The following is a 27,003-nucleotide window of genomic DNA, read 5'->3' on the forward strand; positions in this document are numbered from 1 at the left end:
GAAGCCAAACCAAACCTATACTTGTCATGAGTTAAAAGCTATCCTCAAAGAGTGCAATGAGCTTTTGTCCTTGGTGGCAGCAGGTAATAACATACCAGTGGTGACTGATACCTGGAAAAATTACCCTGTGTAGGGAAGGTTTCAGCAGAGTGTGTGCCCTGAGCTTTGTCACAACCTGCTGGCACTCCTCAGCACTCACTCCCACAGGCAGTGTTACATTACTCAGTCTGGAAATCAGGCAAGGAGAAGTAAAGACCAACTGCTGTCCTGGAAAGCAAATGTTCATTTCTCCTTTTCCTGGTGGAGAACACTTTCTGCCTGGTCAGTGTATGCTAAAATTAGCAGGGAATGTGTAGGGTGAGCTGACTAATCTCCAGAGTAAAATGCCTTTGGTGTGACAGCAGAAAGCCAGGATGAAAATTGAGGTTGGTCCCTGCAGTGCTGTGCTGGTGTGAGTTGCAGGAGCCTGCTCCCAGTACTGCTGCTCCTCCAGTGTCCTCTCTGCAGGAATGCAAACCCCCAGGTGATGCAGGGTGACACATTCATGCAGATTGAACTTCAAATCTCTGTGTTTAAGGCTCCCATTTGTGTTATTTGCTCTTGCACTTTATTTAGTTTGTGAGTACTGGGCCAATTAGCTATAAATTCCTGAAAATAACTTTTGAAAAAATCTGGCTTGTCTTTTTGGCTGTCAAAAATAGACATGATGCATAGTTTTAAAGTCAGCTGAATGTATTACTGAAAGGATTAGAATTATTCCAAATTTTTGAAGATGAGTGAGAAAATTACTCTTTTTTTTTTTTTCAAATTGATTCTCTAGCAACAGCAGTTTCAATCAATATGGTAAAAAGTTTCTATTCATCTTCATAGTTTTTGGACTGCTGTTTTTCCTGGTTTTGAAGTAGCAATCAGTGAGACTGTTGTAGATGCCATGTATAGCATAAACTCCACTCCATACTCTTTTCCTCTGAGGCCCATGGAAAGCAATGGACTTGCTGCCCAGAGATTTAACAGATGCCATGATCTTGTGAGACCTCTGTGTACCCTGCAGAGCTCTTACTTTCTCACAGACTTTGTTTTTCTTCATACAATTATATCAGACAAGTTGACATAACAAAAACAGATTTAAGGTCAAGAAATGAGATTGCTTGGTCCACTGAACCATTGCTTTAATTCCTCCTCACCACCCACCTGTTACTCTTTGCCTTATTTTCTTGTTTTGCTGCACAGCCACAGGATGAGGTTCATGCTTAGTCCAAATAATTTTAAGAAACACAAGAAAACAAAACCAAAAGACATGAGTTGAACATTCCTAAAAACCTCACAAACCTGCTTAAGCAGACCCCTAAAATCTCAGTAGGATTATCACTGAGCTATTGGGTTTTACTCTAGGCTGAAGTGATGCAATCTGGTGGAGGGACATTGGCTTTCTGATCCATATCTTGCTGTCAGAAGTATTTCTATCTGGAGTGCATCCTGCTCACTGACAGGGAAGCACAGACTCCTCACCAGCACAAGTTTGGTGCCAGGAGCATCTGGGACTGACCTCAAGATGTCCTCTGTGTTTGAAAAACAAAAGAACATTAAAACAAGCCCTGAAAGCACTACAGTAAGCAAACAAGAAAAACTTATAGCAGATAAGTTGTAGCAGGGCAACCCTCTTGTGGGAGATGAGACGTTTTGGATATAGTCACACAAATAAACCATAAAACCTGTCTGCAGTTAGGCAGTACAGGTTCAGTGATTACTCAAAAATATTTAGTTTTGGAATTCTATCTGCTGGTGTCATTCTGCTTATGCAGCACTGAAGTCTCAGTGTTTAGAAGTCATAAAAAGATCTTATATCAAATACAAATGGAAAGCAGAGGGTGCTGTAATTCACCTGCTGCCCCTGCAGTCATGCTCCATGAGATAGTCTGGAATTCCTCAGCAGAGATCCTGAAGCTGCCATTCAGCTCATCTGATGATCCTGATATGCTGAAAACATTTATTCAAAATACTCAAATGTAGATATGTGATTAGTTTGAAGGTAAACATGTTGTCAGCCAGATAATTTATTTTCATGTAATTTGTATCTTTCTGTCTCTAGACTGTCATTTTTTGCAGGTCTGCCACACGCTGTGTGTGGGTACCCTAGACCTGTGGTTCACCAGTTGCTGTGTGCAGGGTGTAAGTCAAGAGAAGGTTGTTTTTGGAAGTGCACTTCTCTAGGGGAGACTCTTGAAGCTACACACTTGGTAGCTGAAGTCTTCTGTTTAAACCAAAGGGCCACACAGCGTTGGGTACTTGGTGCTGCCTGGCAGGACGAGAGGAAATACCAGCAAGGTGTTGTTGCAGGTGACAGCTGGCTGTGGGCTTGAGTTCATCACAGCCTGCACTGATTGATCAAGGGGAACATAGTTAATCATTCTGGTAATAATACACTGGTGCACTCACAATTCAGAACCAGTAGTAAACAAATATGCAGGTGTACACCTCCTTTGCTCCAAATTATCTGCAGTTATAGGAATACCTTCAATTGCTGTATACAAGGTTATAATTTTAAAACCCACCCACTTCTGTGTGGTGCTGCAACCCATGGAAGTAGGAATCTTGTCCATAGTGGTTTCAGCGCTCCTCTGATTTCCAGCTGAGGTGTTGAAATGACAGACAATGTAAAAGCAGTCAGAAAAACCAGTTCCTGATTGTCTCATTATCATCTTTTTTTTTCCCTATTCTAATCATGACTTTCACTAGTCATCTTTTTATCAGTTACCCCAAGTTCTCTCTCTGGCTTCTTTTCATAATCTCTTACTATTATTGAAATTTGAGAGTCAAAACTAAGCTGCTGCTGTTGGCATCTCTGCTGTCAACTTTGTTTCAGGAGTCTAGGTGTGATCTTTGTCTTCTTGCTGCTCTTGAAGGTATACATCAATCAATCATCAATTAATTTGGTGGATATGTACAAATTTCCTTCTTTTCTTTGTGCCCAAACTACCAAAATTTTTATCTGAGCATCTTGTCTTAAGTCCTGTACCCTTCCTTCCCCCAGGATGGAGTTTATGTCTGACTGCTAAGTTAGTCTTAATCTCTTCAGCACCAAAATGGGGAAGTTTTTCTCCTGTCTGCTCTCACCCTGATTCCTTCTCCTTCCCATTTTGCCCCCTGCCAGACCCTGGGTTCAGCCTGACAGAAAGCTTTCTACTGCTTGTGCTCAATTAGTTTTCTGCCTGTTTAGGGAGTTGAATATTCTGGCCGTGGGGTCCAACAAGCACTAGAGCCAAGGCAAAGAAGGGCCAGCAGCAAGGAATGAGACTGTGCAAAGTGGAAGAATGTTTTCAGACTGAGGATTATGAGCCCAGCTAGAACTCTGCTTTGAGCTTTACCTTCAGCCTCCACTGACTCATGGAGGCCTTGCACAATCCTCATGGTGTGTAGTTTCCAAGCTTATCTCCTTGCCTGTCACTTTAGGCACATTCCTTCTTAATGTTTCTTTTTGTTTCAGCATACAAAGTTTAACCTTCTTGTCTTCACCTCGAATGCCTTCAGAGTTCTGCTTTTCTCTGTTGTCTTCTCCTGTCCTAACCCATAACCTTTATTTTACCAATAATAGTTTTGTTTTCCACCACTTGCCTTTTTTTATATAGAGACGTGTGTATGCATATATATGCACACACATTTGTTTCATATTTGCCTAAATGTGCAGACATCCCTTCGCAGCTCATCAGCAAGATGACAATTCTCTCCCCAAAATATGCTTCTTTATATGAAAATAATTAATAACCATAATGTAGGACAAATGAAAGAAGCTACTTTTTATGGTTCAGATGAGTAAGGACTGTAATGATTATTTAGTTTAAATACTCAGTCACTCTCCTCAAATCTCTTTTATCTTAAAGAGTCACTTTTGTGCAACAGGGGTTGTGTGTTGCATGTATTTTTGGGACACAGTAGGGACCTGACTCTAATGCTGTACCCAAGCAGAAATATTTCATAACAACAAATATAAATGAAGTAAGTCAAATAAAATGACACTTGTCTTCCATGCTTGAAAACAGAAAATCATTGAAAGTGTTTTTTAATGTTTGGCTTTTCTGAAAAATTATTGTGCATTTTATTGGGTTTTTGTTGTTTTTTTTGCCTAACCTAAGCAGCAGCAGCAGCCTGTGCTGGCAGCAGTGGAGGTGTTCCCATCAGACAAGTTTTCAAAATAGAAATGCCACAGGAATTCCAGCTGTCACCTTCTTGATGATGTGGCCTTTGTTGGCAATGCTCTGGAGAGTATCTTCAGCTTCTCATTTAGGAGAGGTGGTGGTTGCCAGAGAAACCCCTCACTGATGCCTTGTTCCATTACTTGTTATATAAAATACATTTTTCAGTGTGTATCACAGATCAAAGCATGGGCGGTTGTCAAAAATGTTGAAAATAATTTTGTCAAGAATTTTGAAAAAAAGTACAGACACAAAAGAAAAGATGGGCAGCATTCAGGTAAATTCAGATTTGATGTGGCCTTCATGAGGGTCACAGCAGCAGAAGTATGAGCAGAAGTTGAAGTGTGGAAGCTTCCATTCACAGTGCTCATCTCTGAGGCTGTCAGTGCTTCTGAGCAGGGATTGGGTCACCTTAATAGGTTGAGTAAATTCCATGGCAGTCTTTTATGTATCCCAATGTACTGTAGTATGCTCTGTCTAGCAGCAGGGGTCTTTTGTATGACTTTCACTGGGTAATTGAGTGTGTGGGGGGTCAAATATTTGAGACTATCCATCAGCTTCTTTCCCTGAGCAAGGTAGGAATAGAGTGCCAGCAGGCAGCTGCCCACTCTGTTCCCTTCTTCCTGACAGCCCACCAATGGAGCCCACTATTTGTCTTCTGGTGCCTGTGCAATGTACTTTTTATTTTTCACTATCTTATACCACTTGTGTTCTAACTCTGATAGTTAGACTTGTAAAAGAACTGCAAGAAATATGTGTGATTAGATCAGCTGATATAAAATGTGGTCAAGCTTCCCAGTTTGCATGCATTTCAACAAGTCTGATGCAGATAACATTGGAAAACCATTATTCCCAGGCTGCTGAATACATCTGTTGGAGCAGCAAAACATCTCAGAGTCCTTCACCCTTCTAGAGCTTCTCATTCCTCCCCCATTCCTGCATTGACTGTTCCCTCAGAATGGGACTATACTATAAAGCCAGTGAAGCTCTGCAAGTCATTTTGAAGTAACCAAACAAAAGAAAAAGTAATTTGTAATTATGTTAATGAATTAGTTTGTTTGTTGGAGAAGTGATTTTACCAGTGAGTTTCAGTATCAGGAAAGCTGATAGATTGAAATGAAGAAAAAGCATTTGCAGCACAGGAATAAGACAACAGTCATGAGATGCTGAGAGAATTGCAATGAACATAAACTTTATGTCCTTATTTATTCTGTTCTATTCAATACTGCATCATTTTATAGTCATATTTAAACCTAAATGTTTTGTAAGTCTCCCTTCAAAGTCAGATGTGAGGAATTACTCTTTTGTGATATGTCTTGGGGAGGGGTAAATGATAACTCTGCTTTTTATTTGTAATATTCATGAGTTTGTTTTGGCACGTAGAGGTTGACAGGTTTCACCCCTGTATGCTCTCCAAGGACCTCTGGCACGCTGCACGATGTGCATCACATGCTGGCTGTAAAGTCTGATGGCTGAGGAATTAGGAGTGTTTCTTGTAGACCTTCTGGGGGCAGGCTGGCAGCTTTTGCATTTCTGATTCTGGCAAGATGTGGTTGTATTCAATCCTCTGAGATTGGATTCTGGAGAAAGATGTGTCAAGGATGCCTTTCTTCCTTAACAGGCTGTTTTTCTCTTCCATGTGACTGCCAGTTTGAGGCAGTATGTGACAAACAGAAGTGTCTTGTTAATGGGAGTTTTGTTACTCTATGTGATGTTTGATAGAGATTGAGCCTAATTACTTCTTATATTTCTCGTGCTCTGACATGAAGGTAGCCTTTATGCCTATCAGTTTTAGTGGTATTTAAGCCAAAGTACTGGTGTAAGATGTGAAAAGTATAAGCTGAAGGTTATCATCATTTGTTTTCTTCAAAATTCTTTGCTTCCTCTATTTCTGCCCCCTCAGAGTGGGTGGTTATCTTAAATGTGTTTAAAATTGAGACCTTCACAGCTGTGCAAATTGTGCAGCAACCAACCGTTTCAGGTGTCCAGAAAGGAAAGCTCCTTCAAGAGCAGGGGCTTTTTTCAGAGTTAAAAAAAAGACATATTTAAAATTCTTTTGACCCTGCATCATAGCATGAGCAGCTGTCACCACATCTGACTGGGAGCCTGAAGGATTAGAAGGAAAAAAACTTTGTTCACTGCAGAAAGAAAAGTTCTTGTCGTGGTTTTAAGCTGTTGTGCCTAGTGGTGGGAGCCCTTCCTAATTCCTCTTCACCCCTTGAACTTTATGTCATCCCCAGCTCCCACCTTGTCTATAAAACCTTCTGCCTTCATGGTTTCCTTAATTTTATGAAGATAATTTTGTTTTTCTAAAATGCTGTCTACCAGCACTTATGTACAGAGTTTCAACCCTGTCTGCATTAAGAGCTCCATAAAAAATTCCAGCCCAGCCCTGGCTGCCCATCCCTGTCCCCCATGGCCACATCTCTGCACTGGGTCTGCTTTGGGACAAGGGCCTCTTCATCTCAACCTGAGCAAAACCAAGACAAAGAGAAACAATTTGAAATAATAATCATAGTGCACACAAGGTCACTGTATCAAATGTGGCATGGATATCCTTTCAAAGGGGTTTTTAAACTTCTTTCAGTATAATCTATTAATATGGGATGCATATTGCAAATAAAGTGTCTCTTGCAGCATAAAAGAAAGCCCTAGCAGCTCAAGCAAGTGATTAAAGAATAGTAGAGCAGTATGTTGTGAAAAACATTAAATGAAACTACCTAACTAAATTCAATCCTTATGTCTTCTTAAATCACGTAGAAAAAATAGCTATGACTCTCTAGTTTTCAAATTTCAGGAAATAGCAAGTTAGAAGGAGGGAATATCAAGTACATACAAGATGAGCAATTACAGGCTTGAGAAGGAGAAATTCTGATTCAACACTGTTGTGTGTGATGCTTTTTCTTCGTTGCTTCTCGTAAGCTAGCATTGACAGTCTGTATTTTCTTCTGTATATTTTGCTAATAATGCTGGTGGATTTATGCTGGGGAAGAAGCTCATTGACTGCACAGCAAGAAAGTTGCTTTGACACTTTTTGGTGAAGTTTTAGCAAAAGAATTTTAAATTTAAACTTTCATCTCAGACACTACTGCTGTTTCTGTTGCTGAATGCAGAGAATGAAACTGGCTTGATAAGAGTGGACCAAATTCAAAAGTGAGATTTAATTGCTAAGTAACATAAAATTCAAAACCTGAAGAATTTAGATATATACTATAAGTATCTCAAGATTAAAAATTGTCTTTTAGTACTGTAGTTACAAGATGTTAGCATTAATAACAATTATAGTTAGTAGTCCCATTAATAGTAGCAGAAGATGTTACTATTAATAATTTAAAATATTTATTAATTAAGTTTTCTAATAGTTGTCTAGTGGTTTTGGCAGTGCCCCTAGTTTGTATTTAATAATATATGTATTTAAAATCAGTATTTCCATATTGTGCCACATTGTTGACATTTTCTTCTCTCTGACTTGTTGGTTACTAAAGATGTGGACACGTAGCGCTCACACAGTCAAACCTTACAGAGATTGAGGCAGACTTCCTGCCAATGCACTGTGGTATTTTGGGCTGAGTGAAGCCTTTCAGGAGAGAATCACTAAATAATTGATCTGCTTATCTGAACTGTCATGCTCCACTTCCCCTGTCTGTGCTTGGCTGAATTCTCTATAAAGTGATGGCTGGAGCAGCGGGCAGAGCGCGGAGGAGGCAGCGGCAGCACCTGTCCCAGCATGGACAGGTGCAGCTGTCCTGGCTCCACCAGGTTCCTTGGACACAGCTCCTGGGATCACAGCTGCTAGAGGCAGGGAAGCTCCTTTGATAGATCTACATCCGCCTTTTTTTTTTTTTTTTTAATGGCAAGCCAGAACTCTTGCTTAATCAAGACATGAGGATCATGTAACAACCTAACCAGCAGTTTCCTTTAGCATCTCACCAAAGGCTACACAGGCATTTAGAAGTTATTTCTTGTATTTTTAAACTCAGAGGGGGATCTTGTGCTGCCCTTCAAGCAGCAGCTGGCCTGTCAAAGCAGCAGGCAGCAGCAGAACTCATCCTGGTGAGGCATTGCAAGTGGTTTTCCTGCTGTTGCTGTGCTCACCAGGGTCATTCCATGGGGTCTGTTTCTGTAATGCAGGATGACGATGGTGCTTATTCACCACTGGAGAATATATTTGTAACATAGTTGAAGGGAGCAGCTGGTTCTCGCTGAGGTCCCTGTAAAATTTATTGGCAAGGGAGTAGCAGTGGAAAGTAAATTTCATGCAGAAGTTTTGTTTCCATAGGTGACTGTGATGTTTCCTGTAGAAAGAAATATTTATTAAAATATTTGTGTCCATATAGAAAATTGTCTTAATGTCAAATTACTGTAGGTTTTGCATGTTTATTTTAATCAAATAATGAATTGTCCTCTGAGAGTAATTAAAAGGATTATATCTGAGATATATGAGGATCAGTACTGAGTATCCTGCCATGAAAGGGTGACATGGAGTTCACTTGGCAGCAGCACCAGATCAACCTCTGTCCTTCCTTCAGCTGTGTCTTTCAGACCAGGTGTGTCTTCATACTGACATAATCAGACTTGGGGTAGAAGCCACAAGAGATGTAGCGTAGCTGGGGCACCTGGAACTGGTCACTGGAACGGGTCACATTGGGTCTGCATTAGTGTTTTATAACAGGAGTGGGAGCTTGGCAGAAAAGCACAAGTTCTTTGTAGTGAAGACATAGCATAGAAGTGATTATGCAGCACAATAATTACTTGGCATTTAATTATTTTATTTTTAAAAGGTCTGCACATGTATGCAGGCTTTTTTTTTGTAAACCATAGTGAGCTGCCAACCACATTTGAAGGCCTGTCCTTCAGAGGAAGTTTTTCAGAGCAAATGTTTGCCAAGAGCTGGGCAGCTCAGTGCAAAATTGTGAGGTTACACAGACACACACAAAAAGCCCCCCAAAAATCCAAACCCTCAAAACCAACAGACAAAATTTGTGCTTACTGTATCTGTGATTGATTTGATTCCAGTATTAAATCACAAGGGATTGCCCTGAGAGCAGACTCTTGTGATTCTTGCAGTGGGTAATTCATGCTGCCTCAGTGAGCACTTCCATCCCAATCTGCAAATGCTGGTGAAGCAACTTTGAGGAAAAACCTAAAGCAGTGCATATAAACCATATAATTTGTATTATGTATTTTAGGACTTTTCAAGCAGATTCATTAATTGGGAAAGACAAAATAAATTTCCTGCTTGTGAAGTTCCTGGACTTGTTGTTTACAAATTTATCATTCTGTGGCTACCAGTTATACCTAATATGGCATATACACTCAATGGGCAAGACACTGTGAAATGACTTAATGCTTCTTCAGCAAAAAAAAGAGATATTAGAGAAGGAAATATGGACACTTTGGAGTTGAAATGAGTTCAGGTTAATGGAAACAAATAAAAGATTAAACCATAAGAATACAAATTATTGCTCAATTGAGCTAAGTGAAAGCATGAAATTTTAGAAGCAGAAATGTTTGTCTGTGTCACTGTTTGTTTTTTACATTATATATGTAAATATGTCTGGTGGTCATGTATAGAGGAGGTGGATGGGGAGAGAGTTTCACCAGCAGCCAAGGATGGGCAGGGTCAGGCTTCTGCAGGAGCTGGGCATGGGAAAAGGAGAGTGCAGCATTCTGAGAATAATGCAAGTTCTTTGAAGGGTAGTTTTTACCCAAGAAAAAAGGCCTAGGGGGGCTCATTTATCTCTGCTGCTTCTTTATGGGCAAAAAACACCCCAAATCCAACATACGATAACCCCCAGGGCATTAGAGATGTGAAACTGAGAAATCTGCCAGTTCTAATGGGGTTCTTCAGATATACACTAATGTTGCTGTGCTCACAGCCTGGCTGCAAACCTGCCTGAAATTACATGAACCAGTCAAGAATTTTGGCTCAGAATGTGTTGATTGGTGATATTTTTACTGTTATATGGAATTAGGGATTTACTTCCAGTGGATGAGAAGGAGATCAACTTAATTTCTTTAGCAGCCTGTGAAGTGCATAGCCAATAGCCAAGTCCTTAGTTTTATTACTTTTGTTTTTATATTTGTATTTTATATATACTTATGTATATATATTTCCATATATTTTATATATATGCTATATATAGTCTATATTTACTTAGTCTTATTACTTTTATTGGAAAGTAAAATACACTACATAAATTTGTGATACAATTTTATGTTTATGGAAATAATGTCTAAAATTCTGTTATCTGGAAGACAGTAGGGATAAAACAACAGGAGGTGGCTCCTTTTCACAGTCTCAGTATCTCAGTATTTGTCCTCCCAGCCCTCTGGGAGGGGTCAATATGGACTTTTGTAGCCTTTTTTATGTTCTAAGTAAAGAGCTTCGATCTTGTTTCATTTTGGCCTTTTTGCTGCCTTTTTTGCTTTTCCCAGAACATTCCCACAAAGCCATAGACTTAATCTCCTTTCTACAGTGTTCCTCACCACCACCTACATTTTAAAATTTCCAAACACTGCAACAACTACCTGATGCAGTAGTTTTTCTCATTTTGGCTAGTTTGTTCCTAAAAGGAACTTACTAATATTTCTTGTTTTTATTCTGAAAGAAGACTACTGTAATGTCCATACTCTGCTTCTGTCAGATTTTTTTAAACCTTCACAGTATTAACAAAAAGCTGTATTTTTTTTTTTTTAAGAAGTTCCTGAGAAATTTTTTGGTCAATGATCATCAGATACTCTGTGCTTGGCAGGACAGATGCAGCTGAGAATATTTAGAACCTGTGTATTTCCAACCTTCCTGTGCAGGGTCCCTTCCTTTCTCTGCTCCAAGTGTTCCCAGTCAGCCCTGGGCAGAGTGGGGCTGGGGAACAGCTTTGGCAGCTCCTGGGCACTGTCCTGGCCTTGGGCTGCCACTGTGTCCACCCAAGCTGTTCCTGTTGCTCTTCAACCTGCTGGGGCTTGTTAGTCCTCTCCAGATTCCTCCCAGTGTCTGCTGTTGCTACTGGTTCTGACTACATGAGAGTATTATAAAGACACAATCCTGTCCTATTCAAAGGAGATTTAGGTGGAAAAACAGTCCAAGGTTGTCATTCATCACCCCTAAGGCCCTTCCATGTGTTTGTGTGTCAGCAGAAGCTGTGTGGCTGGGAAATTGATGTGTCCTGGTCTGCCTTAGGAGTGCAGGGCTGCACAGCAAAACAAGGGAGAACATGCAACTTTACAGGAAACTAATAATAAAAAGTAGGAGCACAGAAAATCTAGAGATGAAGGAATATTTTTGTGTTTCTTTAAATTCATCAGAGTATGATTTACAGCAAAAAGTGTGCAGTAAGGTGTGACAAGTAATAGTGACAGAGGAGGCATTAGGTCCTGCTGTATGAAACAGTGGGGGAAAACTATCTTTAAGAAGATCTCAGTGTGAGATGGGATATTAGCAGCATGATGGAAATCTTCTCCTGGTAACAAAAGCTGCAAAAGAGAAAACTTTTTAAGAAAGCCCATTTGCTGAAATGGAAGACAGGCAGTAGAGAGGATGGTGATACATGAGAAAGAGTGAGAAAGAAAACCCAGCTGGGAAAAGAAACCACCAGACCATCTGTTCCAAGAAAAGTGTGCACATGGCATCCTCTTTTAGAGACAAATCCCCACAGAAAGGTAGGACTTTCCATTAGTTTCAGAAAAGTATTTGTTTCCGTCTGATTTTACAACTTGTAAAACTTTTATATACAACAAATCACTGATGTTCAACCAGGGTCTAGCAGAGGTTTTATAAAGTAATGGACAATGTTAGAAAATTTTAGACAATCAGCCCAGAAGACAGGAGCTGTTTCATTTCATGCTTTCATTTCTTTAGGAGATAATTTCAGTATCTGTTTTTATGGAATAGGAAGGTGTGGGGTGTCCCCCTCACCCTGAGGGAGCTGAGCTGTTCTGGTAGCACCAAGCTTTTGTCCCAGCATCTGGTGGTAGAGAGGTTGTCACTGTGTCATATGCTTGCACTTTGCTGCTGGGTGGAGCTGAAAGCATTGCTCCCACAAAGAAACCAGGGGGCTTGGAAAACGTGATTTGCAATTCCCCTTCACTGTAGCTCTTTTAATTACTGGGATTTGTGCTGTGCTGCTGTAAGCCAGCATGTTCCTAAAAATGTGCCATTACAAACAAATACATGGTTATATGCTGGCTCAATTCCTTTGTTTTCCTCTATGGGGTCAACAGTATTTTCTTGAATGCAACACAGCTTTATGCCCACAGGCTAAACTTCAGTGCCCTGAGACAGAAACACAAACTTTAACTGAGGGCTAAATACAAACCAGCCAAGGATTTAATCTCTGGGGCCCTTGAGCAGAAGGTCATTGGGCTGGTACTTGGAAAGAGATGTCTGCGTGCTGGGAGGTTTGCATGTATAAATAATGCAGTAACTGTGACTATGCCCTCTTTACCATGGTTTTCCCAGTGTTCCATGGACACTTATCCAGTCTCTTAATCAAATTGCTTCAATGGACTAAAGATAATGAGTGTGACAGTGCGGAGTTTGGTGATGAGAATTACAGTGGATGGACTAATTCTGATTAGCCTGGAGGCTTTAAGTCTGCACTAGAAGTTTCTTTTTATCCTCTAGCACTGGGGGATCTGGAAACATGGAAATATGTAATATTACATCAGTCATATAAATATTTAGTGTGGTGCTGGAAGCTCTGAAGAAATGCCATGTGGAGATTCACACTAGAAATACTCTGTCTTCTGTAGTCTTCCCAAAAACATCTGCTCCTAGTTCTGAGGTTACAATAGTGAGCTAGATGGATCGTGGTTCTTGACACAGTATGGCAGGTTTCATGTCCTTACACATATGTGTTGGCTTAGTCTGGCTTGTGGCAGTGGTGTATTTCCAAAGTGCTTATGAGTTACCAAAGGAAGAGTGAGCAAAATGTGTGGATTGGAGGATGAGGATCCAGCATAAAATTGTTATTTAAGTGTTAACAGAAAGGATGTGTGCAACACATTCATGAATATAACTTGGTAGTCAAAGGTGTATTTTGACTGAGAAACATTATTTTACTGTTTATTGTATTTGAATCTAGGTGGTATTTATAGACTCATGTAGTATGTGTTCTTGTAGCCTGGGCCACACTCTGCTTGTACTCCTGGTATTAACCCAGTAAACAAGGATTCTAATTGCAATACAAATATAGAGATGGTGCTGCTGGGAACAGAATAACACCCAAAATTACTTTTGAATTGGCAAGTTTAGAACTAGTAACACACCAGATCACAGCCATTGATGAAATTCAGCTGATGAGAAAGATGCCCAGCTTAGATAAGTGTTCTAAAAACAGAAACGTAACTGTCAGCATGTGCATTTATCTGTAATATTTAGTAATCCAAATGTTTATAGTACTTCATTAAAGTAAAAATGTCAACTTCTGTTATGGTTTGCTAGCAAGTCTGCTGACCAGCTTTTCAGAATTTCCTGTGTACTTTTTATTTCCCCAGGAAATAAAGGAGAGCAAAATTTGTCTAAAATGATATCACTCAACTTACATAAAACCATGTAATCTGATACAATATAGATATCCTATTTATCCACAAAGTTGATTTATTTGCTCCTGGAAAGGCTCTTCTTTGGGAAGAATGTCCTGTAGGAATTTTGGTCCTGAGTACTGTTGATTCTTTGTTACCTGCTGCTCCTGGCTGAGTCAGGGAGCGGGAGCAGAGATACTTGGAACTGCTCAGGGAGATGCCTTCCCAGGATGCTGCTCCTGAGCACCTTTTGGGTTTATAGCACTGAGACATTCTCAGAGCCAAAGGAAAAAGGAGATTCAGAAAATTATCTAAAGATTAGAGTGATAGAAAAGTGCTCCTCATGTCACCTTTCCAATCTCTGACTTGCAGCCTCCTGTTGTGCTACGCCCAACAAGCTGGCCCTCTGCTCTGCTTTGGAAAAAGCGTGGTTACAAGTTGGGGCAGGTTAGTTTAGGCAACACTTGCTTTGAGAAGTCATTGCCTTCAGACGCCCATGCACACACCTACTGCTTTGTCCATAAATAATTATATGTACATTAGATTACTCTGAATCCTAATTATGACATACATTTAGTAAATTTGAATGAAATTGTGTGTCCACGTTATATTTGGAAATGAGCTTGGTTTTTTTTTTAAGGTTGAAAAAAAGGCCTGAGAGAGGCTGATTTTACTGATAACTTCTACAGTTCTCTCTTTCATCCACCTGTTGTGTCTTCTTGTACCACTTACGTGGCAGGAATTATTTCTATAGACTTTGAAATGCACCCAGTGCAGCTGCTCATCTTGAGCCACAGACACTACTGTCTGCAGGGCAGGAGGCAGCCAGAGAAGGGGCTGGCAGGAAAGTAGGGCACTTTATGAACCCTCCCTGTCTTGTATGCCAGCCATGCCTAGGAGACCCAGGGCCTTCCTATCACCTCTTCTTATTTTTCCTACCTGAATAGTACATACAATGAGAAATATTCTGTGTACTGCAAATAAGTCACAATACTTCCAGGACTGGTGTCACACTGAGGAAGAGGTCATCCAGTTCTTACTGACAATGGGAGAATATCTTCCTTATAACTCACATGGAGAGGAGGCATTTTTGAGTCTAATAACTTAAATGAAAAGGCAGTGATCATGGAACTTACAGCTCTTAAAATATCTCTGGCTCTGCCAGTGACTCACTCCATGGCCCTAAATACCCCCCAGACTTCAGCTTCCTCCTCTGTCAAAAGGGGAGATGAATACTTACTTGTGTTTAACTGCGGAGATGATGCAAGACTTAATTAGCTATGTTTGTTGAGAGCTCTGAAAATGTGGAAATGTCACTGCTCTTGATCATCTTGAATAGCTGATGGCCTGGCTTGTCAATGTGTTACTGTCAGGCCCCTCTTCAGAAGTGAGTGGGACACGTGAAATCTCCTGGGTTTGTTTGCCTGCTTTGGTGCACAGCTGAAGCTTGGCTTTACATGTCTAAGTAGGTGGACAGAAACCTGGTGGTTTCAGGAGGGAGGGTCACATCCCACCTGCTCCTGGGTGCACCAGTTCCAGGTTTCCTCTGGGGTCATGTTAGAGACGGTGCTACGAGTGGCTGCCTCCTTAGCCTGAGGTTACATCTGCCTGCTCTACAACTATGTTTTCTCTTCTGTTTTGTTAACAGGACAGCTCATTGGTGGAGGCTATTAAGAAATTATGGTTCCTCTGGCAGGACTCCGGCAGCAGCTGTACCAGCGGAGAGCTGCCTTATAAAAACAAATCAGAGAGGAACATGATCAGAGGAGAAAAACTTCCATCCCAGTGACCAGGACCTTTTAAAGCATTTTCAGTTTTTCTAGTCTTTTTTTTTTTTTTTTTTTTTTAATGAGGCTGTGCTCATTCAATTATCCATTACTCATTCTGAGTTCTCTCTTCCTGGGGCTCAAGCAACCCTTGGGGAAAACCCTTGTTCAGGGCTGGAGGGTTAGGCAGGCTGCAGGAGGAGGAGGAAGACTCTCTTCCATGAGCTTGTCCTACCACGCTGCAGTGAAGTTTCACACACCCAGGCTGTAAAATGGCTCTCAATGAACTCTTAGGCCCAAATATAGGCAGTTCTTCCTATAGATGTACAGGAAGGAAGGAACTAGAAACATGGGTTTTGGATACAACCATGGACCTTGGCATTTCTTCATACCTGTATTATACAAGAGCCTATATACCATTTTTGATCTCATATTTCAAATGGCTGATGCATTTCACATCCCATGCAGTTCATACATTGCCCACAACTTTAGTGTTGTTCATTAATAAGGTTAAAGTCAGGCTCCTTTGCAGAACAGGTGGAGTAACTCTGCAAGTCACAGAGGCTCTTGGTATATTTAGGTTTGTGGTCCATGGACCTCTGAGGTGCTACCACTAAGAAGCAGCAGGTAAAAAACTCCCCACTTACTGTCAATAGGCTCTAAATTTTAATGGAAGCATCAAAAGACCCATTGATAGTTGTTTGGGGTCTGCCCACTGAAAGGGACTGAAGCCACTAAACATAAGTTCCCTAAAGAAAGGCAAATGGACTGTGAGGATCAAGCTATCAAGCACATATGGCCCACAGAGAGAAACACCCAAGCAAGATGAAATGGTTACAACCTAAAATTAATCTTTCTGTAGTTAACCTCATGTAATTTTGTGGTCACTGAATTACAGAATAGAAAGAAATGAGGAAAATGCCTGGGGCCAAAGTACGATTTTGGTGATAAGTGATTTGGAAGTAATAATAAAAAAAAAAAAAAAAAAACCTTTGCTGTGCCCACCTAAATATAGGTTAAGAAAATAAAATTTATTATCTATTGCATACATTTTGACAAAGTTAGAAGTATGCACACATAATTAATTGTCTTGGAGGTTTTATTTAAGTGACAGTAATGAGACTTGCAATTCTGTACCTTTCTTTTAAGTTGTATCAGCCTGTCTGTACTTGAAAAATGTTAACAGGTTTGTTGAAAAATCTTGCTGTGATTGGCCAAGTTTTTATAAGCTGCAGCCTGATCCAGTCTGAACATCTAGATAAATATTAACCACTCTCAGGCAGAAAATCAATATCGACTTTATTTTGGTTTCTTTTTCACTCTGTGACTAGCCTGCCACAGGTAGGTCATGCCACCCTTCCTACCCACCTCTAATATATATATATATATATATATATATATATATATATACACATATATATATAGACCTTCCTTCAGCAGCTGACAAAAGGAAGACTTTATATGGTGACCTGGCAATTCCTTCAAGGTGCAGTGCCACGTGGCACACATGAACATTTATCTCCCGACCTCTGTGAAAGAGCAGAACGATTTTTCTTTCACAGAACTCAATTTTGTTTTTACAAGAATGCAATGCCATTGCTCCTACCTCTCTTCCCTCCTCCCCAGCAGGCCAACATTTATCTCTACCCCGCTGAAGATGAGCTTTCCATTTATACTTTTCTCATATCACCCCAAAACTCTCAGGCTGCTCTTGGCCCTTCCCTGAGCTCACTCACAGCCAGCAGGTTGTGGTGGGCGGTCGTATTATTTCAAGCTCCTCAAGCTGGAAAACTTTGCCAGAGTGAGTCACTTTGCCTTCTTATTACCGCAGTCAGAAGCAAGCCAAAACTTGCCATTCAGGTAACTTTCATTTTGTTCCCCACATTGTTTCTTTGCCCTTGGCTTCCAGAGCTGAGGTATTTTTCTCTTCTGCCAGCTCTGCTTGGATCTAAAAGCAGGCTGAGTGAAGTAGTTACTAAAACTGTGTGAATTCAGGTTACTGCTAAGGATCTCTACTATTTGCAGTTATCTGTCTTTTAAACATGCTGGACTCTTCTGGTTGACATGAACAGTCAAGTTCAATGCAGTGGGTTATTTCATAGTCTGATGAGAAACTGGTGATGAAATAAGGTGTGTCTGTGGCACAGTCCTGTTTATTTATAATCAAAGCCTTGTTTTCCACTACTATAGGGTAGATCTTAAGCAGCACAGTTTTTCAGATCTAAATCCTATTTCAGGCTTACTCAAGCCTATTTGTGAGGCTTTTTCTCAGGTCCATACATTCTTATATGTTTCCATTGCTTGTTCTCTCAGCTTTATGAACTTCCAGTTCCTCTTCATCCAACAATACAAAATAATGCTAAAGAAACTAGTCCTTTTAAATGTGTCTCTATTTTGGTAGTGATACATGGAATGGAAGCTGTGTGTCATAAAGCAAAGTTGCAGCTCCTCTTCCTATTCAGCCCACTTGATTACAGATATCAACATGGTCAGATGGGAAACCATTGCATTTCTAGGGAAAGGTTAGAGCAGACAGGTAGGACAGACAGTCCAAAGCCTGTGTCCAAGTTGCTTTTGGCGAGAGAAGATTTTGGCCAGAGAGAGGTGTTTGGCTGTATTTTCTAGAGGACAGTGGTGCCTTACCAGGTGTCTTTCATCATCAGGTGAAATGCATCTATAAAATAACTGCAGAGAATATCTGCACTGCTGGAAGCTGGAAGAGTAAACTGGATTAGGCAGCTCGTGGAACAAAGCTCAGGAGTCCAGAGGAACATCTGCCCCCAGGGAGGGCAGGACTACCTGGATGTGTGAGTTACTCCTGGGTAGGCAGTGTAATCCTTGGAGCAGATATTCAAATATGAATACGAGCCTGAGCTTCATGACAGTGAGCCAAATTTTCCTGCAGTGTGAAGGCAGATTCATGATGGATCCACTCCACTCCACTGTGGATGCTAAAGATCAGTTGGAAATGTTCTCTCTTGTAAGTGAAGGTTGCTGGACTGATGGCTTTGTCATGGGGACACCTTTACTGAAAATGACCACCAACACTCTCTGCTGTGGCTGAAAACTGGTAGCTCTGATAGGTCTTATATTTCACATCAGAAAAGCTTTGGCTGACACTTCCAAACAGAGCCAATGGCTGGATGGTGTTCTTTGACCAGTGGAAGCTCCATGGCAAAAACCCATATATTCTTCTTACATCCTTCAATAAAATCCCCAGAGTTCAATGATACAAAAATATACTGCACTTCATCTATTTGTTTAAATTTCTCACTACAGTTATCCAAACACTGTGGGGAAAGCCAAAAATTATGTTTCAAATAACTATCCTGTCTGGTTAGTAAGGTAACATGATATGCACTTTTCCCTAAGCCTTTCCAGAGTTTGTAAATACTAAAAAAATGTATTTGTGTTCAAGAAAGTACAACAGAAGACTATTCAGAGCTGAGTTTGTGCCCTACAATAAGAAGTTAATGGCTTTCCTGGTTTGATGTATAAAAAAGCTTATTAATTTCCTTAGCTGTGGTACTGAAGATATATTGAATAATTTTGTGTGCATGGAAGTGCTAACTGCACAGCAGAATAGGCAGACACCAGTAAAACGATGCTCTTGATCCTTCTGCCTATACAGTACTGGTTCTGTGAAGAGAAAACTTGGCCTAGTCATTAGTGCTGCAAAACAAGTGTGCTAACAATTATTAAATCAACCCCCCTCCAGTCAAACCAGTAATGTTTTGTTCCACTGAGTTAGAGTAGACATAAAGCACTACACAAGGGAAATCTAGAGCAACATCTCCCATATCTGATAAGTCTGGCACTTTTCACCATCACTAAAATTATCTCCAGCCTCCCACGCACTAAACAGGGCTTTACAATTAGTTCCACAAGTGCCAGTGAGAAGAGTCTCCTAACGATGCCAGCAACTACAGCCGAGTTTATCCTTCTGTATTTGCAGAGAAAGGGTTGGATCCTTCCTGCTTCCACTTGTGCAGCCTCAGGGAAAGGTCTCGCTCAGCCCATGTGTCTGGATATTTGGTTTTGTGTCCTTTCTATGGGCACTGTGATTAAAGGGGAGCTTTACCTCTTCTTTAGTAGTTGAAGAAATTTGAGACCACAGAGGACTGTGGCTTGCTGCAGGGGTGGCTATTTCTCAGCTCTGGTGATTAGTTTCAAGAAATATTTAGAGTGGAAAAAACTGCCAAAGGAGAAGAAGGCTGCATTTAAAAAGATGAACAGAAAGAGAAATCCTGGTAGTGATGGCAGACCGTAGCTGCAATGTTAGCAAAAAGAAGCTCCTGCAAGGGCTTTACATACACAGCTCTCAAATCCCTCAGCTGGGTATGTGTTTGTGTTTGCATTAGGGATGAAAAGACTTACTTAGTAAGCAGCTGTGAATTATTGAATATATCATGGATCACTATACATAAAGAGAAAACAAAAATAGAAAAAGGAATATCAATATTGCATAAGCAATACAAAAAAGCTGAAAAAATGTCAAAAGGAATAGGTGAAGTTAGGATCTGATGAAACAGAGAAATACGCAACTAGAAAAAGTTAGAAGTTATCATATCCTAAAAGCTTGAGACATTAAAAGAGACAAGAAAGTATATTCAGTGCATAGTAATTAAAACTGCAAAAAGATGCCATGAATATGAACTGTCCTGTAAAGGTGGGCAAAATATATAAAATATTTTCATGATGAACAATGGAATCCAAATTTGTAGTCATCACAAGAGAAGAACAAGTTCAGGTAATTGCTATATGCAAAACAGGGTGCCAGGCAGTATGGAATAAGGAAGAGATCTACACCTAGATGTTTCTTGTCTGAAAAAAACCCAGTCTTGAACAGGTGCATGAATAGAAGGATCTGACCGAAGATGGAGAGGATGAGATCAAACCAAAAATTTCTCAGGAAAAAAAATCACTCCCTGCACACAGCTCTCTGATAAGGCTGTTATTTAACCAGTGGGCCTTGTGGCAGAGGTGTAATCCTATGCAAATATTAGGAGTTTAAGTACTGACCTAAGTCACATAATGTATGGGCAGTCATATTGACTACCTTGCCTTTACCAATTTGCCCATGTACATGGCATTCAAATCAGTTGTTTTACTGTGAATTTCAGTGCTTATGTGATTGAGCTAAAAACCATCAAATTATAAGGTAAATTTGTATAATACATTTTTTTCAATTTTTTATACAACCTAGGTGCTTTAAGCACAGGTAGAGATCAAAGTATATGAAAATATGCAGAGACAGTTACTTTCCAGAATTAATACACTGTAAAAAAAATAAGACATTTATAGAGCATTGCTAATAGGAAAAAAAGAAATGTTCACATATGTTGCTTGCAGTTGAGAAAAAAATTAAAGGAAATCTAAGAAAACAGGTGAAGCAGAAGTCAAGTACGCACTAAATATGCTAAAAAATTCCTTCTAGATCTAAACCAGGTTGAGATCTGCAGCTGGGAAGTGGTAAATATTTAGTGTTTCAGAAAATTTTGATTGATAGACTTGCATAGATGACTCTCAATCATTGCTAACACCTTCTCCTTTGTCTGAACCATGCAATTCAAAGGGTGTGAAAGGCTCTGTCCTGGACAGGGTGCCTGTCTGTAATGGCTCCCCACAGTGCTGAAAGAAGCAGGGTGAAATATCAGAGCTATTAATCTTGGAAGACAAAACTAGATGCCTCACAGAAGGGACACTCTCATGGAACAGGCAGCCCAAAGCTGTAACTAGAGACTGCTCTGTGTCCTGCCATGGACAAGGATAAGTCAGCAAGACAAAAAGCAGCTCTTGAGCTGCTCCAGTTTAGTCACGGGGATTTTACTGTGCGTTGGCCATTTCAGGTAGTGATGGGACACAGTGAGTGATTCAGAGGGTGTCATCTGGCTGTGAGGTCAGTGACCTGCAGGAGCCAGGTGGAGAAATCCCCAGGCAGGATAAACTGTTCCTCTCCAACTTTAAGGTACCTGTGTCCATCGCAGCTGCACTTTGCAACAGTAAGAACTGAAAGACATGGGCTCCCTCCACATCCCTGCTCAGTAGCTTTAGACTTTGAACTCTATTTCAGGTGGAAAAAGGATAGAGAAAACAGCATTCATTGCATTCTTATTTGAAGCTGTGAGCTGGATAAGTATTGGAATCTGCAGGAGAAATGTTGAAAAACTTTAGCATTGTATTGATAAATCGTGCAAGAAAGAAAACACATTTGCAAAACCCTATGTCAAACAAATCACCTACCATGTTACCAGTTTAACAGCTTAAGAAGAAATCGTTAAAATAAAATATAATTCTTTCACCCCAGCAGATTTAAATGATTGGACTCTTGCAAGACCCTATACATAATTAAACTCTTTGTTGGCTTTCCTGTGTGCTGGTTTTGGCTGGGGTAGAGTTAATTTTCTTCATAGTAGCTGGTATGTGGCTATGTTTTGGATTTGTGCTGGAAACAGGTGAAATTGTAATTTCTGTTGTGTGAGAAAGACAATTTTTGAGTCTTTGAGTGCAATTATAGTTTCTTTGGGTATAATGCACTTGCATACCAGAATCAGTATTTTATTTCCAGTGTCTTTTTGTATGAAGCAGTATCCTATACTAGTGACTCTCTGTACTTCAACTCATCAATCTGAGACATAATTTAAGTTATTAGTAATTTATTTGTAATAATTTTTTTCCAAAAGAGAATATAAACTTTAGATAACTTACTTAGGTATATATAATGCACACTTATTCCATATGAAGGAACAGTTTTTAAACCTAAAATAAACTGAAATCCTAGAACAGATGACATGATAAATGGAGGTGCAGTGTCAGCTGGATTAGTGTGGAGCCATAGTGTGAACTTTGTCAAATTAGAAGGTTCCTGAGTTGCTAATTCTGGCTGCAGGAAGATTGGTAGAGATAATCTTGTCCATCTGATCTATCTGTTTTGGTTTGGATGTATGAATTAATTTGCTTTAAATTCTTCTCTCAAATCTGAGCACACAGCCCCTGCTGACGGTAGCAGGACCCGTGCTCAGGTGTGGTCTTGAAGACCATTCTGTAATTATAACGTGTGGGAAATCTTGGTTTTTAAAGACACTCCTAAGTGTTTCCTTGAGCCCTGGAATGTCAGTGCTGAAGGGCCTTTTTGCCCAGTGAAACAAGATCAGACCTGAGTGAAGACTTCTTTTTGGCACTGAGCAGTGGTTCTCAAGCTGTTCTACTGCTGCTCTCCACAGACACACTCCTGCAGCGTGCTCTAGTCCAGGTGCTATCACAGTCAACAACAGATTAAAACCCAAAAGATGTTCTTATCAAGTGATTTTGCTGTCATTGCTTTCAGCTCTACTCACCTGTTGCACCTTGATGGGCCTGATATCCTACCTCTGCCAGGGCTAGTTAGTTGACTTTGCATTGGAGAAGACATTTTGAATCTTTGCAGATTACACATTTTGAATCTTTGCAGATCAATTTAAGCTGTTGGGCTTCTTCTGTGAGGAATTAAAACATCCTTATGCTGTATAACACTGTACTGAATTTTGGAAAACCTACCCATTTGCTGTCATAATCTTTTCAGTCTTGAGTTAGATAGATTACTGGTGGCATGTCACAATCTGTCATGTATTTTAGCTCTTGGGGATTCTCCTATTTCATGTGAGTCTTCCTTTTTACTGATTTCAGCAGCTGCAAATACTTTTAAGCAAGACAACAAGAAGGGAAGGCAATAAAAGGATGTGAGATGGAAAGAGAAGTTGGACTGAGTATGGAAAAGAGAATAAAATAGAGAAAGAGGAGGGGAAGAAAGAAGATTTTGAGGTTAATGAAAGGAAAACAAGAGAAATCATAGAGTGAAACAGATCATGTGTCACCTCTTTCTGATTATTTTTTCCTTATTTTGTCTCCTCTAAGTCAAGAACTATCTTAAAAGCAGTGTTCAAATTTCAGCTGTCTGCTTTTGCCCCATTCCTCTTTCAAGTACTTGATTCTGGTCATAGCATGTATTTGGGAATTTTTGGAAGTTTTCAGTGAGTAGCTCTGCAGCAGCAGTGAAGGTGACTGTGTATATCCTGGTCACACTCCCTGCAAGGAAATGTGTAACACATCCCCTGCTGGTCCTTCATGCTTTGACACTTGACTGCTGGCCTGTGCCCTAGAAAAGGCTTTCTGCAGGTGCCATGGGACTTTGCTCAGGAGCAAATATTTATGCAGGAGTGATAACATGTGTTTGCATCGGGAGTGTATTTAACTCCATGTGTAACAGAGATGAATGTGTTCCAAGTGCATGTCTGTATTTTTATCCCTCTAAATTCCTGTGCAAATTGGAAAGTCTCTGCTGTAATATCCTTACCCCATGCAGTCCTCCCTGTTACCATCAACACAGGGAGAAGCTGAGCAAGGGATATATTTCCCTTCAGACTTTATCAATGTTTTCCTGCAAATATCAAGATAACATGTTTTTGAAAGCCATGCCACTCTCCCGTTCACTTTCAGTCCAATGAGGATGAGAACAGGATGTGAAATTAAACAGAGATTCCTAAAGAGGAACACCAGCTGAGAAATATATCCTTAGTATGTTTATAAACCACATGAATAATTTGTGTGGTGGAATATATGTTCCATCATGTTTTGATAGGCCTTTTGACTAACATATCCCGTGGGTGTTCCTCTTCATGTCACAGGAAGGTATTTTTTCAGGAATGCTCATCAATAGATAAAACCTGATAGTGGCAAATAATTTGGCATAGCTTCTCTTCAGCAAATGGGTTCCTCTGGCAGTATCTGAATTTGTTCCACCTCTGGCAAGTACTTGACAAATGAACCCAGTACTGTAGCTCTGTGTTGATATTTTTTATTCGTTATTTGGGTAGAGTAGATAAGGCCCAAGGGCTTGATCCAAAGCCCACAGAAGTCAGTGAAAAGACTCCACAAGCCTTTTTTAGTCACTGGAATTCTCTATTCTGTTTTTCAGAGCTTGGAAATCTGTGCCAAGAACTTCATCAATAACTGAAAGGCTGGAAGAAATGCAAAGAGCAAACTTCTGGACAGGCAGAACAAAAAAAAAAAAAATCTCATCAGAAACAAAATGCCTCCAAGTACGTTTTACAGGTGAGGCTTAAAAGTGAAGTAACTTCTGACATTTTCAAGGAAGTACCAGGCTTCTAAAAGCTTTAAGACAAAACTGAAATGGACATCCTAGCATCCTAGAGTCTCAATATCATATATTCTATAAGTACCCTTTAGTTCAGTCTTCTGTATATTAAACAGGTTCACCTAGATTTCTGATGCTGCTTTTAAATCTCTTAAATCCTGCTATTTTTAACAGCTTTATTTTTACAATTTTTAATAGTTGCTGGTAGTTGAAAAGTTGCTACAAATTTAATTTTGCTGATGACATGCTTATATCTTTGTGTTAAATATTATAGAGCTAGGCAGCAATGACCCCTCTACTTAGATTATCTAGTATTTTCCATGGTGGAAAATATAGTGTTTAGTTTTTCAATTTTAGGTGTTAGGAAGCTTTGATGCCTGAATGAATGCAGCTGCCCTTTGAAACGGGTCAGGGATAAAATTCCAAATCTGTATATGTGCTTCTTCTTTGTCCTGTGAAATTATGCAGGGATTTTCTGGTCTCAGCTGCTGACATTCAGTGTTCCTGTTCTCCCTTTTCCTTTCCTCTGTAAAACTTGCTGAAACTATAACTGATGATGGACTTTGGGTATAACTAACCTCATATTCCCAAAGCAAACCCTACGGTGGCTGGATCCTGCAGAACAGCCTCAGTGGTTGCAGAACAGCTCTGTGGCATGAGAGAAGGTGACAGATCATTATCCTCCCAGTGCAGTCCCTGTGGTGGGTGTCCCTCATGGCAGGCACAGGCTTACAAACTCCCCATAGCCCTAAGGGCAAATAAAAGGAGCTGGCCAGCTCCAATGTGTGACTTAGATATGTGCTTTGCAGTACAGGGACGTTCAGAACCCTACCTATGTATCATTATGTGAACATAATTCTGTTCAGCCCACAGCATAAATACAGTGTGTGGTATGAGAGCAGACTAAAACAATTGGTGTGAATGTTTTCCTTATGACATTCCATAGCTCTCGCACACACAAAAACTATTTTGGTATCTCCTGGCAAAGCCCCCTTGTGTGCTCTGGACACCTCCAGTGACTTCACTCTTTTCATACAGCTCATGTTTTTCACTTTTCAGACCTCTAATGATTCTGCTTCCTTACCTGTGGATTGCCTTTAAGGGCCCACACCAAGAAGTAACTCAATATATTTTAGTTCAGGCCTTCCCAGATCTCAGCTCAATAAGCCATTAGTTGATATAAGTTAGAGAAAGCAATTCCATTTAAACAGTTCCATGATGGCTGAAAACCACCCGAGTATTATCAAGAAAACTATTCAAAATCCTTGAACATAATTATTTTTAAAACAGCAAAAGACCAGTATAGATTCAGGAAAAAAGAGTAGTGAATTAACCTATACTCATTCTTTAGCCCTAAACATCTTCCCACTACCCAAAGTTGCTTGAGACACAGGTTGGAGCTCCTGGAAAAGGAAACAATCTTGTGGCTTTTCTTGAAAACCATACATTGGTCTTTGCTACAATTTCCTTCTTCTATTGTACCACAAGGAAAGTTCTTGTCTTCCCAAATTTGTGTGTCTGTATCCCCTAAGTCTAACACTAATATATGTGTGATTCTGTAACTACCTTTTACTGGTTTGAGGGCTTTTCAGTCCTGAAATCCCAGACCCTTTTGAGAAGTTGTAGAAAATAAGTTTTTTTATTCAGTTTCTTTTCTTTTTTTCTTTTTTTCAGACCAAGGCTAGCCACAATTATTTAAGAAGCTTTAATGATTTTCTCATTCATAAAAGAAAATTATGGGAAACACTCCCTCACTTCTTTGTAGAAGAACCATCAGTATGGCAGGAAAAAAGTCACAAAATATAACAGCTGAGAAATCAACCCACTCCTATAGCTGAAAGGTTATCCATGGAAAGATCTCAGTCACAGACATGTTTACTTTGATTAAATTTCTACCTCAGAGTAAAATGTAAATGATTCAGAACTTTAAATTCAGAATTTTGAAAAGGAAGTTAAGGCTTTACCTTATAACTCAGCAGGAGTGTTAGAGCAGGTAGCTCTCTTAAATCATTAAAACCTAGTACTGCTTGGTATATCCCTAAGGCATTTTCACAAATGGCACTTTTTAAAAAAACCTGTAATTCTTCAAGCAATACTCTTGCTGTTCAGTTTGACACTGGTCTTTCTACAGTACTGAATGAACTTTAATGGGCTTAAGGAAATATCTGTATTTAAAATAGAGCGAATTTAAAACATACTGTACCTGGAGTTGGTGTTTTCTTATGAAACCAGGGAATATCTGTATGCCATGAACAGACTACTAAACCTGAACACATCTAGAATTATTCCATAAAAATTCTCTGATGTAGAGTATAAAGACGGGATAAACTGTGATATAACTCCGGAAATCAGCGTCATTCCACTGTCTGAATATTTTAACAATCACATAAAA

The 27,003-nt window shown here is 39.9% G+C and overlaps 2 protein-coding genes across 2 annotated transcripts in view; both read left to right on the forward strand.

Annotated features, from left to right (window-relative positions):
* Window positions 1-27,003, forward strand: part of PARD3 (par-3 family cell polarity regulator) — a 487,425-nt gene that overhangs the window by 13,178 nt on the left and 447,244 nt on the right. Inside the window, exon 2 of the mRNA XM_053935684.1 lies at window positions 24,432-24,568. The gene's annotated coding sequence lies outside the window, so the exon portion shown is untranslated. The remainder of the gene's footprint in view (window positions 1-24,431; window positions 24,569-27,003) is intronic.
* Window positions 1-27,003, forward strand: part of LOC128796617 (translation initiation factor IF-2-like) — a 37,591-nt gene that overhangs the window by 7,564 nt on the left and 3,024 nt on the right. The window lies entirely within an intron of this gene.

The sequence above is a fragment of the Vidua chalybeata genome, chromosome 1 (assembly GCF_026979565.1).
Source record: "Vidua chalybeata isolate OUT-0048 chromosome 1, bVidCha1 merged haplotype, whole genome shotgun sequence".
Classification (NCBI taxonomy): domain Eukaryota; kingdom Metazoa; phylum Chordata; class Aves; order Passeriformes; family Viduidae; genus Vidua; species Vidua chalybeata.